The sequence below is a fragment of the Sciurus carolinensis genome, unplaced genomic scaffold (assembly GCF_902686445.1).
Source record: "Sciurus carolinensis unplaced genomic scaffold, mSciCar1.2, whole genome shotgun sequence".
NCBI lineage: Eukaryota > Metazoa > Chordata > Mammalia > Rodentia > Sciuridae > Sciurus > Sciurus carolinensis.
The window spans coordinates 279,921-294,349 of NW_025920197.1; the positions used below are offsets into that span (position 1 = coordinate 279,921).

At 37.1% G+C, this 14,429-nt stretch overlaps 1 pseudogene; it reads left to right on the forward strand.

Moving 5' to 3' along the window:
- Positions 1–8,278: 8,278 nt before the first annotated feature.
- The window catches only part of LOC124974964 (ADP/ATP translocase 2-like), a 58,202-nt pseudogene continuing 52,051 nt past the window's right edge, over positions 8,279–14,429 (forward strand).

Sequence of the window (14,429 nt, forward strand, 5' to 3'; positions counted from 1 at the left end):
TTGAATTTTGACTGAGAACCACATTATATTCCCTATTTGAGATCATAGTAATTTTACAACAAAACCAATATTTTGATTATAACTTTAAATAAGCTGAAGTCTGACTTATCTTGGAGTCACTCTAACATGCAGTAAGGTGGGAGGCAGAGCCTTATCTCAGGTAAGGCGTGACTCTTTACAGATTTTAAGTGTTCTAATCCTACAACTAATTTTCGCCCCTTTTGCCATGACCAGCATGACCAAATTTTCAAGTTCAGTGAGGGTCAAAGGAGTATTAGAAAATAAAGGTTTATAAACACAGATTGTGAAGATTAAGCTGAGATCAGATGGAGCTCTATTCTCTGATGGAAATGCAGACCTAAAGAGTTATGTTAGCAATCTTTATACATGTCTTATTATTTTAAAGACTATGTAAGCATTATTCTTTGTTTTCAGGAGAGTTACAGAGACTAGAGCATCTATGCAACTTTTTCCCACAACTGCAAAGTACAATGTTAGGAACTCTGTGTAGCTCTCAAATAAGTCCACTGTCCAAAGTTACTGTAAGGTGGGCAGGTACTAGAGAAGGGAACTGATGAAACACTGGTTATCTAGCAAAACAATTTCTTTCTGCCCAGGAGCTGTGTGCCTGATATCAATGTAAGAGCTGATAGGACTCCTGTACAGAGCCTCCCCAGGGAGGTAACTGCCACAGCAGTTAGGCATCTTGTGCTCCTACACAGGAACACTTCCAGGCACCAGGCATGCTACAGTCATGAAGTTAGGGACCCCAATCTCAGTCATTGTTGTCCCATTTTTGCTATAATGCATTATACTCTTTCTTAAATGTCAATTTAAGAAGTTTACATATATTGATTTCTAGGTCCATATGAACATTAGTTAACACAGTCTAACATTATATCCAAAACAGGAATCAATCAAAGAAAGGCTGAGAGAGCTTTTAGCTTTTCTTTTGTGTAGCAAAATGCTTTTATCTTTTACAATATGAACCTTTAAACAAATCAGGCTGTCACTAACTCTTAGATATATATTTACATTTAAATTTTTATCTCAGTGAAATAAGTAACCCATTTTACATATACCTTACTGATAATATGTCCCATAATAGAACATTAAATGATAGAAATAAATCCCCAATTAAATTTACTCTTTATAAGCTTAAAATTACCATTACAGACAAGTTTATCTGGAGAATAGCAGGTTGATAAATTCCTTGCTTTAAAACTTGTATACCTGAAAAATATGAACACATTTAATATACAACTAGAAACCATTTCACAATTACCTTGACACTTTTTTCTTACCAAATTTAGTTTTTAAAGAAAAATGTAGACTCTGTAACACAGTACAATACTCTAACAGTTGTTTAACCATAATTGTATACACCCCAATTTTTAAGACTAATTGTTCTAAAGAATAAAACTTAATAGACACAAAGTTAAGAGTAAATTAGTGTTTCTAAGAAATCCTTGCCATTTTACCATGTCATTCTACCATGTAGATTAAACTTTGGTTTACATCAAAACATTAGTATTTCACCTTAGGAAAAACCTTTAATAGCTTTAGCTGTCTCACATACACACAACCAACTTAGTTACACACAGACTTGTTGAAACTTGCCCTTTACTTACACACAAACTTTCTTAGCACTTAGACCCTCATGTATTCCATCACACAGGCACTTTGTTACCCAGAAACATTTTTTTTTCTTAAATACATTTTCAAACCCAGAACCTTTTATTTTCTCTTTCCTATCTGTTGACCCCTTTTTGTTCACATTCTGAAACAACTCTTATGAAATTTCTGAATTTAGATAAATTGCTCTATTTTAATAAGATTAAATATTTTGTTGTTTATAGTACTCTAATTGAAACACAGTTGAAACTTTTGGGACCCTTTGTATATAGAATTCCACTTGTTAGGACATAACTCTTAGTAACCTTGTTTTTAATTTAGTGATGACACAAAGCAAGTTTAAACCCTTTTATTTACCAACTTATGAAAACACCAATAAGGTTTAAGTATGATACCCCATGGAATTTGAGGAGTTAAGAGTACCTGATGTTATTTAACAATGAGCATTTTAATTTTCCAAATTAATCAGATGTCACCAACAAACACATTTGAGTAATCCCATACATGTTAACTCTAATTCACTTATTCTGTAAAAACCAAGAAAGCAGGCAAGTGTCCTGAACAGTATTTGCTGTCTCTTTCCTGTTGAAGAAAAGTCCTAGGAACAATTGATATTAGACATTTTATTAACATCAATATTTTATTTGCTTGACCACCTAGAGACTTGTGAGTTATTTTCAAAGACATTTTACTTTCATTAGTTTACCCAATTTGAATTGAACCCTTTAAATCACGTGAATAAAAGTATTTGGATCCATTTTTAAATTTTAATTTTAGGAGCGCTCAGTTTTGATACGGACAAAACATGACATTAGCACAACATACAAATAACACAAAATCAAAGGCCTTGTAACTTTATCTCCATTGCAATGTAACAGATGTTCAAAAACTCTAGTTGAATAAAAATAGAACTGATCAAAAAGAAAAAAAATCATTAACCTAGGTATGCAGGATCAAAATTATGAGCTCAAAAATACAGCATTAAAGAAAAACAAAACAAACGAAGAATCCTAGAAAATAAGTTAGTTCTGGGTACCAGCCCAGAAGTTTAAAACAGACACTTTTTTTTCCTTTTCTTCAGGTTACCCGCCCCTTCCCGCTGAGACTGCTGCAGCTTACATTCCAATGCACGCTTTGGCAAGGCCAGGCAGAGGGGAGGGAAGATTACCCAGGACTTTTTAACCCTTTTTCTTCCTGGTTGAGAAATCAGGTTAGGTTTGAATGCAGAAGATCACAAAACATCATTTCTCACTACTTTTGAGGAATGGAGCTGCTGAGCTCTCTGCCTAGGGGGATTGGAGTAAACAAATCTCTCAGGAACAAGGAGAAGGACTGTAAAAGTACCCTGCAATGAGTATCCCTAAGCCTAAGATCGGATTAACACAATGAAGAATTTAATAGAAGGCAAGAGTAAAGACCATATAGTACAATACACAAACAGACAGACACGTAGCGCGCTAAATCAAAAATTGGCTAGCTGGTACTTTGTCAATAAAAACAAACAATTTCCAATTATATCAATGAGTTGCCCAGGCGCAACACAATGCCCAAATGGGGCCAAGAGTTAACCAGAAGCGACAAGTCGCCAGAATGCAGCACAAAAGCTGCTCAGATGTGAGAGTCACTCAAATGCGACAGAGTCACAAAGACCCTTCTTTGGGCCAGCCTACATTGAAGGTTGGCCATTCAGAGTGCAGAGGGTTACTCACTTCTTCTTTTTGACCTCGACCGACAAGTTGCCGGCACAGTTGCGGACGTCGTGCCAATGGTCGAGGGTGAGACTCAGGGGGGTTACCATGGATTGCCCCATTTCAGTCTTGCTGGTAAAAAAAGGAATTTAAGAAACAGGCACAGGACACAAGAAAACACAGACCAGACAACAGATTACAAACGCTGCGCGTCCTCGGCATGGACCGAGGAAATCAAATGTCGGAGAGTGCAAGCCCCTCCGGCCAAAAACAAGTCCTGACGAATCGAGCACCAAACAAGTCAAAAGCAAAGGGATTCAAATTCAAAACGCTTTCGGCTTCGGCACGAACCGAAAGTATCCAAAACCAGAGGTATTCAAATTCAAAACGCTTCCAGCACAACCCAAAAGCATTCAAAACCAAAGGTATTCAAATTCAAAACGCTTTCGGCACAGCCCGAAAGCATTCAAAAGCAAAGGGATTCAAATTCAGAACGCTTTCAGCACAAACCAAAAGTATTCAAAACCAAAAGTATTCAAAAGTGAAAGCATTCAAAGGTTTAAACCCCTGGGACGTCTCCCAGGGTAGCAGGAGAGAAGTCAGAGTCCGTCAACTCCCTCTCAGACTGCCCAAACTACAAATTGGAACACGCGTGCCCCTACAAAGTACAATCGCTGCGCTTCAGAACGAACAAGACAAAGCAACTACACAAGACAGACAAAGACAGACAATAACCCCCTGCTGGCCAGCTTAAATTACCTCCCAGAGTATTTGGCCATTCCTCGGGCAGGGGTTCGGGGTGTCGAAGGGAAATCTCGGTGGGACCTCCAAATGAAAGACCCTCAGACCCCCTGTCCAAGGAAGAACTCACGTGATCCCTGGCTGCAAAAGCAAGAGGCAGTTTATTGATTACACAGGCACCTGCGGGTGCTCAGTAAAACCTCAGCCAGAGCTTCGGTGAACTGGCACACCGGGCTTTGGGGTACAGGTTTTTTTATAGGGTAAAGGGGCAGCTTTCACGCGCGGTAAGCAACAGATTTCTTATTGGTTATTTTGAATCCAGCATTTAGACATTCTTGGAGAAGCCATAAATTTACTTTAACTGGAGAGGGGGATGAAAGATAGAGACACAGGCAGAGACACAGGCTTCCCCAAATTGCCCGCAGCCTCTCTCTTCCGCACCTGCATAAACACAGGCTTTCCCTAATTGCCCGCAGCACGGGTCGTAAAAAATGGTAAAGAATGTATAAACTCAGACTTCTCTCACCTTATCTGTGAAGGCTAGGGGAGCTGACCCGAGAAGGAACCTTGTTAAGGATAGCCTTCCTGGGGGGGGTCAGAGCGGCTCAGAACTTAGGATAACACGCTTCACAAGCCATAATTTTACTTTTTCATTTACAGTCCTTTGTTATCTCATCCTATTTACTCTGTCCTTGGTCAGGAATCTGGTATCAGAAGTTTTACAGGACAGTTTTATAGTTCCTGCTTATCAGCTCCTGTTAGTTCAGACATGCTCTGACTTTCCCAATTATCCTGCCTCTTTCTTAGCTAAATCTTCAGATAAATTCCTTTAACATGCCCCGTTAATAATTTTTCTTTTTCTCTTAAAATAGGCCTGAGCTGGTGGGAAAGGGGTCTTTTCACCTTAAATATCATTTTAAATATACATACATTGTTTCTTGAGTCTATATGAGCATTAGTCAACACAATTTAACATTATAACAAAAACACAAATCAAAGAAAGACTGAGAGAGTTCTTAAATTTCCTTTTGTGTGGAAAAGTGACAAAATGGTTTTAATGTTTCATGATATAAACCTTTAAAGAAATAAAACTCTCACTAATTTTAAAAAATATATTTCATTTGAAATTTATTATCTCAGTGGAAAAAGTAAGAAATTTTACATATAGCTTACTGATAATAAGTCCTATAATAGAGCATTAAATAATATAAACAAATCCCCCCCAAAATTTAGTCTTTACAAAAAAAAGTTTAAAAAGTTTCTTTAAAAAAAAAAAAAAAGTTTAACATTACCATTACAGGCAAGTTTAATTTGGAGAGGAGCAGCTTGAGAAATTTCTGCTCTGAAGATTTGCATACCTGGAAGAAATGAACACATTTAATATACAAATAATGACCATTCCCATTATCTTAATACCTTTATATTAACCAAATTTAGTTTTTTAAATAAAGCTTTAGACTCTGTAATGTAGTATAATACTCTAACAATTATTGTTTAACCAAACTGTGTAACCCCAATTTTCAAGAGTAATTTTTCTAAAGAAGAAAACTTAATAGACATGATCTTAAGAGTAAATTAGTGTTTCTAAGAAATCCTTGTCATTTTAACATATAGATAAAACTTTTGGTTTATATCAGTACATTAGTATTTGACCTTAGGAAAAATCTTAAGTAGCTTTAACTGATGATCTCACATATATATAAACAAATTAGTTACATGCAAACTTGTTGAAATTTGACCTTTACTTACACACAGACTGTCTTAGCACTTACTTAGACCCTCATGTTTACCACACAAGCATTTTCTTACCCAGAAACATTTTGTTTTTCACTAAATATATTTCCATATGTACAACCTTTTATTTTTTCTTTCCTTTCTGTTGACCCTTTGTTGTTCTCATCTTTAAACAACTCTTATGCAATTTCTGAATTTAGTTAAATCACTCTATTTTAACAATGTTAAAAACTTTGTTGTTTATAGTACTCTAATTGAAACACAGTTTAAACTTTTGGAGCCCTTTGTATATAGAATTGTACCTGTTAGGACTTAACTCTTAGTTACCTTGTTATTAGTGATGACACAAAGAAAATTTAAACCCTTTTTATTCACCAATCTATGAAAACACCAATAACATTTAAGTATGTTACCCCCTGGAATTTAAGGAGTTAAGAGTACTCAATGTTATTTAATAATTAGCATTCTAATTCTGCAAATTAATCAGATGTCTCTAACAAGCACATTTGAGAAATCTTATATAAGTTAAGTCTAATTTAATTATTTTACTGTAAAACCAAGATATCAGACCAGTGTGTTACACAATATGTGCTAACTCTTTCCTGCTGAAAAGTCCTAGAAACAATTGATATTAGACATTTATAAATGTTAACATTTTATTAGTTTGACCACATAGAGAGAGACTTGCAAGTTATTTTCAAAGACCTTTTGCTTTTTATAGTTTACCCAATTTAAATTGAACCTTTTTAAATCACGTGAATTAAAACTATTTGGATCCATTTTTTAAATTTTAATTTTATGCATGCTTAATTTAAATATCATGTACATGATATATACATGCACATAGACAGACAATATGACATCAGAAAACATGATATACACATAACACAAAAGCAAAAGCCTTGTAACATTTATCTCCATTGAAATGTAAAACATGTTCAAAAATAACTCTAGAGTTGGATAAAAAATAGAACTGATCAACAAATCATTAACCTACATATGTAGGATCAAACTTGTGAACTTGAAATAGCATTTAAGAAAAACAAAACAAGAATCCTAGAAGAAAAATGATAATGAGCAGTAATTATAGCATGAGTGAGAAAGAGAAAGGCAGAGAGAAGGGGTGAGAAGAAAGGAGACAGTGAGTTTGTGTAGCAGCCCAGGGGAAGTTTAAAATGGACACTTTTTCTTCTTCACTCTCAGTTTGGTCCACCACTGAGCCTGCTGCAGGCTTCAGCAAGGTCAGGTGGGGGAAATTGCCTAGGGCTTTTTATCCCTTTTTCCTGGTTGGGAATCAGGTCAGGTTTGGAAGCAGAAAACTATGAAACATTATCTCCCACTATTCTTGAGAAATGGGGCTGCTGTATCATACTCCTTACTGCCACTTGCCACAGGTAGGGTTATTTCCTCCACACCAGCCACCTCCCATGGGGATTTTGGACTTTCAACTCTTCTATTTATACATTGATCAACAAAACTAAATTCATATTAATAATAATATTAACAATCATATGCAACATTCCCATCATCCAATGTTACTGTTTCAAGGACCAAAACAAAATCCAAAGACTGAGGGTCTATATAATTTTCAAAGCATTCATAAATATTCACTCCACTCTTGTTGTGAAGGCAGAATTAAGGACTAGTAGTTAGAGTAGAAATAGAAAATCAGGTCAATTCGAGGAAATGAAGCCATGAAGCCATCTGCCTCTGGAAGTTGGAGACTGGCCCTGGAAGAATGGAATGTCAAGGATCTCCAGAGCCCATTGATTACCAAATTTACCTGCCTTTATCAAGGACTGAAAGCAAGGAGTTGCTAATTAATGCCCCCTGGGCCCTTATCTGCCTGAATCACCCTGGCCCTTCCCCTACCCATGTTTTCTCACTGAATGTAAAACCAGGCCTAGTCATGTAGGCAGGAAGGAGAGATAAGGGGGGAGAGAACTGGAGAACAAAAGAGACTTTAACCTATAAAAGATGTAGGGTGTGCTCACTTCTGGGGACTTTAGAACATCAGCCATGGCCCCCTTCTTCCTGCCGGGAGAAGTCTGTATTATTATCTTTAAATAAAACCTGCTTAATATGGTTGCCTTGGCGTGCTTCTCTAGTGTTCAATCTTCAACATTAGAAGGAGCAGAACTCATCACCGATAAATGGCGGTATCAGATCTGGAGGCCCCAGTGAGATATACGCCAAGGTAAGTAAGCTTCTCTCTCCACTCACCCCACATCTGTTTGAGGTGCATCTTTCTGTCTCTTTATTTTTGGAGGGCAATATGGGCACTCGTCGGCTACCTAAATGCAGTTAGTGCAGCCACCATTCTTAAGACTTGGGTGAGAGGTTACCTGGCCCAGGCAAGTTTCCAATCATCTGCTCTGTAGGCATGTTGGACTGTGCTGAAGTCATTTCCTACTTTTCTGTCCAGGCCCGGAGCGCAATTGACACAAGTACACAGTGTCCCTAGTCCTGATCTGCCCAGGATGCGTGGAGGTGGAGGAAGTGTTGGAGCAACTGTGGGATTCCCTGGCCCAGGCTACTCTTGGGTAGACCCCAAAGGTTCCTTCTCTGGACTCCCCCACCCGAAAGCCCTGAGGGGTATCCAGAGTGATCGGTAGATGAGTGGCACTGAGGGAAAGCGCCAATTACCTTTGCCTCCATATGGGCCACACAGTGCACAACACTCCCGTACAACCACTCCCTCCTGGATGCTCCCCTTCCCTTGCCGGTCAGACATTAGGAATTCAAGCTGTAGGATAAGGCCTGGGATGATTAGTATGAAAATGCCCAGGTTCCCTTTGTGTGCATAGTTAGCCTTCACTAGTCTAGACACTAGAATCTCCCCATTACTGTTCCTGAGCTTAAATGTGCTCATGGTGTTCTCTTTAAGCTGCAAGAGGGAGGCATTTAAAAACCCCTCCTGTGAGACCCTCCAAGCAAAGAGCGTTATATGCCTAACAACCAACAGATGTCCCCTCACCCTCTGGAGATTCCTTAGTCTGCAGGGCAAAAAGATAGGCAAAGGCACACTTTTTACTTTTGTTATCATTTTTCATAATTAGGAGTTTATAGTGGCAGGAGGAAAGTAGTAATGCCCTTAAGTCTGAATCCTCCCAGAGTCTCTAGCACAGGGCAAACTAGGACCCTACCACTTTGCTGAAGAAGGCCAGAAATAACTTTGGCAAAGCCAGGTAGTGAGAGATGGGTTTTTCTGGACCATAAGGAAGCTCAAAGTTAGGGAGACATCCCTAATACTTCTAACTCAAAAGGGAGCTTCTCTCTCAACACTATTGCCAGGTTCTCCACTAGCCTGCATACTGCTAAATTACAAATGATCAAGAAAAGTGCCTTTCATATGTTACCATGCTTGACATCAATAATCTCTACCATGAGAGGAGAAAGCCTTGAGTAATCACCTACTAAGGGAGGAAAATCGAGGGGACCCTCCCAACTTAAGACAGACAAAGATAAATTTAAGGAGGCTTTTGGAGGATCCTAATAAATATTGAGATATTTCAAACTTACACCAGGTATTTGACTTCACCTGGAAAATTATGCTATTAACCATCTAGAGAACAGGCAGTTCACAGAAACCATCCTAACTGGGATTCGAAAAATGAGTAGGATGCCTAAAAAAACTATTATGCAACCTTCAGGAAAGTCCTGTTATTTTCAAGGAGAGACTTAGAAAAGCAATAAGAAAGCACACCACTCTGAATCCTGAATCCATAAAGGGCCACCTATTTATAAGGTATAAATTTATCATTTAGTCAGCCCCAAATATTTAGAGGAAATTACAAAATTGGCATGTGGCCCTGATCAATCCTCAGATGATTTTCTCCAGCTTGCATCTTCTATTTTTAATAGACATCAAAAAGAAAGAAAAGGGAACCTATAGGCAAGGAAAAGGACTTATTAAAGATCATTCAAACTGATAGACAACTTTTAATGCTTGCAATAGTCCATGCAATTTGCCCATTTTAGAGTTAAAAAGCAAACTGCCTAGTCCACAACCTTAGAATAATGACGCAGTAATTTCCCCCACCCTGTAGTTCTAAATCCATAAACTTTTATCTTGGATTCCAACTGCTCTTGGTTTATTAATTAGATTTAAAAGAAGGGGGCTTTTTATTTATGCTGACCTGAATGCAATTTCTGTTTGCCTTTGAGGAACCAGATACTGTATCTCAACTACTAGACAGTATTACCTCAGGATTTAGATGGCCCTCACCTGTTCGGACAAACCTAGCTAAGACTTAACAAAATTCAGAGAAGATAAAACATTCTGTGATTGTTCTCCAGTAAGTAAATGACATTACGGAGCTCCTAAACTTCTTAGCTACTAGGAATTAAAAGATCTCAAAAATAAAGCTTAATTATGTCATCAACAGGTTCAATACTACAGAAAATAGCCACTATAGAACAATATTCTGCCCCAGGAATATCAAGAAGGGGCCTTACTTCAAGCTCCTGTCCTCAGCTTACCTACGAAGCAAGATTTAACCTGTTTGTCACAAAGGGGAAAATAAATCCTGGATAAGCAGCCATAGGCAGCTCAATAACCAATGACATATCTCAGTGAGGAACTTAGCAAGTAGCTTCATTTTCAAAAGTAATGGAAAATAAGGTCTCGTAATTTTCTTTGACATCCAACCTGTCTATATGGTAAAATGACAAGGATTTCTTAGAAACTAATTTACTCTTAACTTTATGTCTATTAAGTTTTATTCTTTAGAACAATTAGTCTTAAAATTAGGGTTTATACAATTATGGTTAAACAACTGTTAGATTATTGTACTATGTTACAGAGTCTAAATTTTTCTTTAAAAACTAAATTTGGTAAGATAAAAGTGTCAAGGTAATTGTGAAATGGTCACTAGTTGTATATTAAATGTGTTCATATTTTCCAGGTACACAAGTTTTTAAAGCAGGGAATTTATCAAGGTCTGCTATTCTCCAGATTAAACTTGTCTGTAATGGTGATCTTAAACTTATAACAAGTAAATTTTATTGAGGATTTATTTCTATCATTTAATGTTCTATTATAGGACCTGTTATCAATAGGGTATATGTAAGATTTGTTACTTTTTACACTGAGATAAAGAATTTCAAATATAAATGTATTTATAAAAGTTAGAGCCTGACTTGTTTAAAGGTTAATTTGTGAAACATGAAAACATTTTGCCACTTTATCACACAAAAGGAAAATTAAAAGCTCTCTCAGCCTTTCTTTGATTCATGTTTTAGATACAATGTTAAATTATGTTAATTATAAAGTTTATATAGACTCAGGAAACAGTATATGTAAACTACTTAATGATATTTAAGGAAGAAGCAAAGATCAACATCAGAATTAGAACACTTAAGATTTGTAAAGAGCCATGCCTTACCTGAGATAAGGCTCTGCCTCCCACCTTACTGCATAATAGAATGTCTCCAAAATAAGTCAGACTTCAGCTTATTTAAAGTTATAGTCAAAAGATTGGTTTTTGTTGTAAAATTACTATGATCTCAAATAGGGGATATAATGTGGTTCTCAGTCAAAATTCAAGATAGATATTATACAAGCAGAATGTATTTTTACTCTTGCTAATTTCATTTTGTAATACAGTTATCTGTTAATGTTTTGCAGAAGTAGCTGCTTCAAGAACACACAACCTAGGTAACTTGTGACAATAAGCCATCACCTACAGAACAGATAGTGGTAACTTCCAATACTAATACAGAATCCAGTTAGATAAAAGGGTAAATAACTGTAAAGTTATGGACATTGAAGTAAAAGCCCAGTACTCTTACTTTATGACTGGTGAGACTGGCTTGCTGGATGATTAAGATCAAACTTAGAAATTGGAATTAAATACAGAGGCCAAGAAAAAAAAAACAGTATCTTGCCCTCAAAGTCAGCCTGAACCCAGGGAATAAGAGGACTTCTCTAAGGAGCACTGCAACTCTGGGTCACACAACCTCCTGATCAAGGACATTGTTGAGACTAGAGGATGAAAAATCACTCAGTGCATCTGCTGCAGAGGAGGGTCATGGAAAAAGGGAAACATCCCTTGATGCTTCCAAAGGAAACCACCTCATCAAGGAGACCCTGCCTAACCACTGGCACTGGTGGAACTAAGAAGCTGCTCTTAAGTTCTCTAGGAGTGACCCCTGTGGGAACTCAGCTGACTCTTTAACAGACAGGAACAAATCATTTTGACCAGCTTGATCTTTAGACACCCAGCAAAACAGTTAAAACCAAAATATAGCCATTCTTGGGCATTTAAAAGAAATAATAGTTAAATGTAACTTAAGATGTACACTTGTATTAACCCACTAGAATAAAGACTGGAAGCTACAAATGAAAGAAAGATTCTTAGGCAAATATGCCTGATAACTATCAAGAGAAACTGCCAGAGTCAGAAGTTTTTAGTCAGTTTAAGGCCTGCAGACCTTCCTAAGCTACACAGGTAGACTTAATCTATGTTTGCTCATATGATTATCTAGCCCTAAGTAACAGAAGTACAGAGATCTCTACTAAACACAGGTTATACCGATAAAGGGATATTTTACAAAAATCAGATGACATTAAGTAGCTTAACCATATTTTCTGGAGACATCTATGACATTAAGTTAAATGTTGTGTTAACATTCCTGATAACCTGGACAATGTTAAAGTCCCCAAATAAAGGCCTTGTCCTCTCCAGCCTTTGCTAGGCCTAGTTATGGGAACAATTTCTCAGTTCTTCCACCACCTGGTAAGAGATTGACTTCTGTCATTTTCATGATACTCAGTGGCATGTTTCAGATGCTGCAACATTTACTTTGTACTAATCTCATTTCAGTACTCATGTCTTTTTGTTCTTCTATCATAGAAGCACCCACCCCCAGATGACTTTACAACCTGCTCTTCCCCAACCAGACTTCTACCTTGGACCCCTCGATTGACCCAATTTTTAAAAAGGAACTCCAAACTGCTTGCCCCTCGCTGCCCCCTTTCAGCTTCGAAGCAGCCAGAACAATCGGCACCCCCTTTCTTTTCCTTACAGCAGTTAGGAGTTCCTAAAGCAAAAGGGGGGAGGATGAAGCCAGAATTAAGAATAGGTAGTTAGTGTAGAAATAGGGGATCGGGTCAAATCTAGGAAATGGAGGTTGGAGACTGCCCCTGGAAGAATGGAATGTCAAGGATCTCTGGAGGCCATTGATTACCAAATTTACCTGCCTTTATCAAGGACTGCAAACAAGGGGCTGTTAATTGGTGGCCCCTGGGCCTTTATCTGCCTGAATCACCCTGGCCCTCCCCCTGCCCATGGTTTCTCACTTAATGCAAAACCAGGCCTAGTCACATAGGCAAGGAGAGATAAGGGGGGAGAGAACTGGAGAACAAAAGAGACTTTAACCTATAAAAGATGTAGGTGCGCTCACTTCTGGGGACTTTTAGAACATCAGCCATGGCCCCCTTCTTCCTGCTGGGAGAAGTCTGTATTATTACTTTTAAACAAAACCTGCTCAATATGCTTGCCTTGGCTGCTTCTCTAGTGTTCAATCTTCAACATTAGAGGAAGCAAACTCGTCACTGGTAAACGGCGGTATCAATACTGGCTTTTGGTTTTTTTTTTTTTGGTAGTTATGCTTTTCAGATGAAAAAGTACTTTTGTATTCTTAGTTTAATAACATTTTTTAATCAGGAATGTAGTGGAATTTTTAAAAAAGACTTTAACTTTATATAGATAATATGACTTTTAGTTTCAATGAGCATTAGAACATTTAATTAAATAGCCAAATGTTATCCCAATTTTAGAGTCTTGGAATAAACCTCACTTGTTTGTGATGTACAACCCTTTACAACCTAGGATTTAGCTTTCCATTGTTTTTTAACTCTTTAGAGAAGTTGAAATTTTAATTTCCTTACACAGTGCTTGTTGTGTTTTAGAAATAAAGATCATGCTGAAGTCACAAAAAGTAGGGACATGTCCCCTCTATTTCTGTAGTAGATCAAAGTCACTGAAACTTATCTTTATTTGCTTACTCATGTAGTTGGATTCTTTTGAATAATATGTGTTATCTATTCCTTAAAGAGGAGTGTTAAATTTTTAATTATGATTGTGCTTCCAGGTGCACTTTTATTATTGAAAATGTCTTTGGTGATCTTTTATACTTGATAGTTCTCCAATGTCCTTTAATCTGTTATTAATGTAAAGTAGCAATGCTACTAACTTCTATGATATTTTACTATATTATCATTTTAGTCTACTTTGTACTTAAACTTTAAATGTGACGTTTATTCAGAATATAACTGAGTAATTTTTTTTACCATTTGACAATCTTTTCACTTAATTGGTATGTTTAACCCATTTATATTTAGTATAATAATTGATGTGATTACAGTTAAGTACACATTTTGCCATTGACTTTCCATTTTTCTCTACTGACATTTTTCCTTGTCCTTCTTTCATTCACTTTGGGGTCAGTTACGTTATTTTTGCACACACTTTACTTTCTGTAAGTTCTCATTAGCTGGCCCTTCACTCTATTCTTTTTCTAAGCAAGTCTGGATATAGAAATATTCAAAATGCATTTACCTGAGTGGGCTCCATGTCACACTTCTCAGTGGCACATCACATGTTCTGCTTTGTACTTTACATGTCT